The 6,000-nt window shown below is 52.0% G+C and overlaps 1 protein-coding gene across 1 annotated transcript in view; it reads left to right on the top strand.

The window, feature by feature from the left end:
* The first annotated feature begins 655 nt into the window (after window positions 1-655).
* The window catches only part of HS3ST1 (heparan sulfate-glucosamine 3-sulfotransferase 1), a 30,482-nt gene continuing 25,137 nt past the window's right edge, over window positions 656-6,000 (top strand). The window contains exon 1 of the mRNA XM_079921058.1: window positions 656-900. The gene's annotated coding sequence lies outside the window, so the exon portion shown is untranslated. The remainder of the gene's footprint in view (window positions 901-6,000) is intronic.

Raw genomic sequence — 6,000 nt, 5'->3', positions numbered from 1 at the left:
TTCATGGCGACACGGAGCGCTTGGGAGCCGGCTGCTCGCGCTGATCCCGGCCCGGGGTGCCCAGCCACTGGCGTCCCGGTTGGGCTGCGGTGTGTGAGGATGGCTCACCCTACTTCCTGGGCGGCGCGGGGAGCACCGACGCCTAAAGAGGGCACCTGCCGGGAAGGAAACCGGCCGTGCTGACGCACGTGGGAGGAGTGCAGGTATCGGGGACCTTGCAAGGCTGGAAAGTGGAGGAAGAGATGGGCTCGGGGTTCGGACCTACCTTTCCCTAGCAAGAGTGACGGAGTAGACAGGACTTCCCAGGTTTGCAGCGACGGCAGAGTCACCCAACCCACAACAGACCCCTTCCTCCCGGTAGCGCTGGTCCCCTCCCCAACCCCCCATCCCCACCCCCCAGCCTCCCGGGACTAAAACCCGAGGAACTGCCGTGTCAGGTGGGCGGGACTGACTCTTTCAATACCCATCGGCGGGAGTCCTCAGCCCAGCCCCGCCGCCGCGAGCGCTAAGTAGCTAGCCGGTCACCGAGCGGACCCGACTCGGGGCAGCACCGGCGCGGGCCGGGCAGCAGTGGGCGCTCGCGATCCTCCTCTGCCCAACGCGCTCTCCCTCAGCGCCCGCCTCCTCCGTCCCCTCCTCCCTCTCCTGCCCCTCCTCCTGCCCCTCCCCTCCTCGGGTCTGATAACCTAGCCTCGCGCCTGCAAAGTCCCCGGCTCGCGGGCAGCCACGAACCTCCGCCACTGCCTGGTCTCAGTGGGTGCCTGCGCCCGTGCCTCACCCGCCTGCCCAGGTCGTCTCGAGGCTCGCTCCGCCGGCCGCCGGTGCTCCACGGCGCTGCCCATGGCCAAGCCCGAGAGCCGACTTCGGGCGCCAGACCTGCTGGAAGGTGGCGCGGCTCAGGTGAGTGACGAGCGCGCGAGGCGAGGGCCGTCAGTCTGGGGAGTGGCAAGACGAGGGGCCGTCGAGGTGCCCTGACCTGGCAGCCCGGACTTAGGGCAAGAGCAGAGCCCAAGGTGAGTTGAGGCTGGAGCAAGTGGAGTGTACATTGGGGGAAAAAGGAAGGAGAGGCCAGAGGTTTTCCCATCCTCCTAACCTCCTGACTTGGTCCCTCAGCTGTGCAAGTCTTCAAGGACTGGTTTTTACAGGCAGGTATCCGGGTTTCTGATTTGGTGAATTGGATTCTTTTTTTTCCCTTACCCCCTAGCAGAGTCAGGAGGTTCGCTCCTGCCCGAGGCTTCTCTCTAGGACCGACCGTGAGGGATAGCAGGAGCTCAAAGCGCAGCGGAGCCCGGGTACCACTCTGGCTGAGAACTTGGGGCGCGGATACAGTCAGCAAAAAGTCAGTCTGTTGAGGGAGCATCCAGGGTGGGGAAACCTTGGTCTGGTTTGCTTTTGGAGCGGAGCAGAGATGGGGCATTTCCCGAGGGGCGGGGATGCTCGGGAGGAGAGAGATCGAGGCGACAGACAGTAAGTACCCTTTTCCCCTAATGCCAATTATGCACGGTTCTGATTTTTCGTGTTACTTTCTACTCTTTTTTTTTTTTTCCCTGCATCTGTTTCTATTTCAAGCACCTTGGGTGGTGACGGCAGATGAAGGTGAGGGGAGGAGGGGCGCCAACCTGCGGTGGGAACGCGTAGAACCCGGCTCAGGGCCAGGGGCACACTCACGGAGCCTGGTGTCTCCAGGTGCGCCCTCCGAGCCAGGCGGCCGACTGCGCGCTGCTCACCCTTCTGGCCCCTGCCTGTGCCGGGAGCCGGAGGGCCGCTTCCTGAGCTGGCAAAAAAAAATGGGATGGAGAAGCGAGCGGGGGCAAGAGCTGGGATGCATGGTGCGGGGTGTGAGGTGTGCTCTGCTCCGCAGACGTTTGCCGGCTCTGTGCGTCTTCCGTCTCATCCCCTCCGCCGGGCGGGAGTCCACGCTTCCTCGCACTCCCGGGCCCCTCTCTCGGGAGGGGATTTTATCCCTCTTCCTCCGCCCTCCACTTTGCAGGACCAGTTGTATCCGTTCCTTGTCTTGCGCGAGTCTCGCTCCTCCCCACAGCGTTGTCCGCCGGCTATTTTTATCCACTACTTGTACAGAGATGCTTTTGAGGGGATTCTAGGGAGGCGACTCCAAATCTACTGCCTTCTCGCTGCGCTCCCCGAAGCGGTCCCCTGCTAGCAGGGAGCAGCCAAGGGATGAGGATGGAGTGCGCCCACTTCTCCTTCTGCAGCCTGAGCTCTCGAAGCCCCGGCACCACCGGCTCGGCTGCTCCGCCCGCCGCTTGCTGCGGGAGCCGATCCCCGGAGAGTTCCTTAGGGCCTGGGCGCAGGTGCTTGACCGACTTTCGTGGCCACAGCCCTTTTACACGCAGGATCCTTTGGGTCCTACACGGGCGTTCTCGCCTTGCCTCAAAATCTTACCTTATTTTGTTGAAATGTAATTACCAACTTCCACTCAAGTGTTAATTTCAGGAATTTCATGTTTAAAAAAAAGGAAGGGGAGATAACCCAACTTCTGCCTCTCTGCATTTCTAAATGGGTTTCTAAAACGCAACGCCCCTCCTTTGGCGTTCGGAATTACTGTTGCCTTTTGCTTTCTCAGTAACGATTGGGTGCGATTCGAATAAGCGTGACCCAGTGAAATCTCAGGAGATGGACGCTTCTGCTACAAATCCCCGCGTTACTCTTTGTGTTTCCAGTGCTTAGATTTTTTTCTTTTTTCCCTCCCATAGGATTGCACAAATAATATTGAAATGGACCATTGTGTTACATAAGGTTTCTCCAGCGCTAGGCAGGGAAAGATCAGCTTCCCAAGGAGCTTTTCAGGGCTTCAGTGGGTCCTTTCTAACTCTTTCAGCCGAGTTTGACTGGGATCAGCAACTTCGTGACTAAGCACTCTTAAGTCGAAGCAGTTAATTACGGAGGTAACATCCAGTGAAGATCTCTTATGGAGGCATCTTGAGCGGTGTTTCCCGGCTAGAGATCCAGGCTGAAGCTGCGGGCTGTTCAGGGCACCGTAGCTTTAAGATGGAAAATTCTTTGCTTGGGAAACTGGTGAGAAAGTGCTACCTTGAACTTGCAAAGGGCATCAGGAAAAACCCATGGTTCTCAGCTGTGTTGTGCTTTGTGTGAAATTTCAAGTCCTCCACTTTGTAGATTTTCAGGAACCCTTGGACTCCACAATATAATTGGGGATGCACTTTTGTTGTGAAAAGAAGAAATCCTCTTACTGGAAAAGTCTGGAGTGCTCCTTGAAGGGAAACACAAAGTGGAAGCTTTTCTTATCTTGAACTAAAATTTGATGGCGAATAGAAAGGGGCTAGGGAGGTGGACTGGCTGATGTAAAATTGCTTGATGGGTAAACAGTGCCTTTCCCAGAACAGGGCATCTACCCAGCGTGGCCCATACCCACAGGGAGTACAGAGTCATTTTCTCTCTATTGAGGACAGTTTGGAGAGAGGGACAGTAAAAGGTAGTGATGTCCTGATGGAACTGAGCCTGTATTCAGGGTCACAGCTGAGAATCCAGGTTCCAGGGCATGCTTCTAAGCCAGGGTCCTTGTGTGAGAGAGAGTCTTGGAGGAGTAAAGGCCTGTGTAAAGGAATAGAGGCAACTTTGGGGAGTAGCAACTTTCTAACTGCTCTGTGGGAAATGCAGTAACTTTCCAGCTGGTGTTGGAAAAGATCTGGGTTTTTCCCCATCACTTTGATGTAAGTATCTTCCTTCAACCTCACTAATGACCCAGTGCTTCTTAGCAAGGCCAACATTTTCCAGTGGGGAATGGCAAGAGTGCTAGCTGAATTTGGAGCCAGCTTCTTGCCCCAGGACCCTAAGCAAATTATTTTTTAATCTCTGAGCCTCAGATTTTACCTCTGCAAAACAGAGACTGAAAGATTAAAAGTGAGAAATGTATGTGAAGAGCATTTGGGCAGTTCTCAAACACCGGTGAAAAATGTACAAGGTTACTTAATATGCTTTTCCTGCCAATTTCATTTGGTCTATTTTAATGCTAAATTTTATTATAGTTTGTGAATGTCTGTGTGAATTACATATGCTAAACTTTAAATGAGGGAGAGGATTCCATATAATGGACCAGTATCTTCTTGTGATTATGCCACCTGAAATTCACCAGCATCAGGGCTCCTGGCTTTTGAGAACTATTAGTTTCTTGTTTGTAGAACCAGAGTTAAATTTCTGAGTGTTTTTTGGTTTTTTTAGCTTAATGTATTTCATATGTCTTCAGGAAATATATGTTTCAGGAAGGGCCCTTATATTGATTAACCAAAAAAGGAGGAACTTGCAGATGAGTGTATCAGTTTCAGGAGATGACCTGGGTTTCCCTTGTCTACCTCTGTCATCAACATAAAGTGTCTCTCTATTGCATTTTGGTGTTCAAAAGTTGTCCTCAGGACCTAGCTAAGTGGCTAATACATGCTCGATAAGTTTTTTGTTGTTGTTTTTTTTTGCGGTATGTGGGCCTCTCACTGTTGTGGCCTCTCCCGTTGTGGAGCAGAGGCTCCGGATGCACGGGCTCAGCGGCCATGGCTCACGGGCCCAGCCGCTCTGCAGCATGGGGGATCTTCCCAGACCGGGGCATGAACCCGTGTCCCCTGCATCGGCAGACGGACTCTCGACCACTGCGCCACCAGGGAAGCCCTGGATAAGTATTTTTGAAGTGAGTGAATGAACGATTGAACTGAATCTTCACAAACAACCCCATGCTGTACACAGGCAGATGGCATCATTTCTGTTTTAAAGATTTGGAATCTGCTGATTAGAAAAGTTAATTAATTTTCTGAGGGTACAGAGGATTCCAGATTGGAGTTCAGATCTGTCCTCATTCCATTCCTCTGTACTGCCTGTGTTGCCCTCCCTCTCCCATCACCACTTAAAATCTCCTCCTAATCCATAGTGGACTTCTGCATTTTGGAAGGTTCCCAGCGACCAAACACCCTTCTTATTCAGGGGGTACCACCCTCCCCTCATGGAGGGACTTTTCCATGGTGGGGTGGGGCTCTTCCTCTGTGTCCACATCTCCGGGCCTTGAACTGGGGCTCAGCTGGATGATTCCACCTGAGACTTGGAATCTCGAGGGACTAACTAAGGGACAAAAGGACAATTGAGCATTTATTTATGACCGTGGGTCATGAATCAAGTGGTGTCAGCAGCAGCCTCAATGTCACAGGATGTCCCAGGGATGCCATTCCTATGTCATTATCCTGACGGTCCCTGGTGCCAGGTTGCCTCCATTCCTTTTCATTTCCAAGCCTGGCTTTTCAGCTTCTCATTAATTCCTAGAGGTAACTCATAGTCTTCAAGTAAATTCTTTCTCTGTTTGATTTAGCCAGAATTGTAACCAGCTGATGCACAGCCGTTCACAGTTTGTCTTCAGGCCTGCCTCTGGCATGAAGCATTCTCAGCTTCCTCTACCCACAGGGAATTAAGCTCATAGCTTTTTCAGGCCGTTAGAATAATATTTACTGGGCCATAGTTTGTCGGTTGTTATGTGATACCACCAGAGTTCTAGAAAAATGAATATATTATTCTTCCAAGAAATAGCGTAAACATAACGGAAATAGATCCCAGGGGACATCTTTTCTTTTCTTTCTTTCTTTTTTTTTTTTCATGTTACATGCTTTTTGGTAACTTTCCAGCAGGGGTCGCTCACTCAAATGCCTTCAGCAGCCAGGCAAGGAATAGCCTGAGCAAAACAGGCCTGGGAACAATCAGGGTAAGGGGGGTGGGGGGCTGCAGCTCTGACCCAACACACAAGTTGGGACCTCAGGCCCTGTCTTGCCACATCTGTTTTTTTTTTTTCTTTTTTCCAAGATAGGCTGCAAGTTCACAATTTTATGTAGAATCTACTGACTTTTAAGTACCAGCCGCTAATTCAAAGCAATTCTACAGGTAGGCCTCCTCATCTATATCCCACAGGCCTCCAATTTACGGCCTCTGGGTTCTGGGAATAGAAAAGAAATTGGTTGGAATATGAGGCTAAGTAAAATCAGTTCTTGGGAG

This window comes from Stenella coeruleoalba (assembly GCF_951394435.1).
Source record: "Stenella coeruleoalba genome assembly, chromosome: 4".
Classification (NCBI taxonomy): domain Eukaryota; kingdom Metazoa; phylum Chordata; class Mammalia; order Artiodactyla; family Delphinidae; genus Stenella; species Stenella coeruleoalba.
Note: the sequence above shows the minus strand (reverse complement) of the source record. Positions and strands in the feature narration are given on the sequence as shown.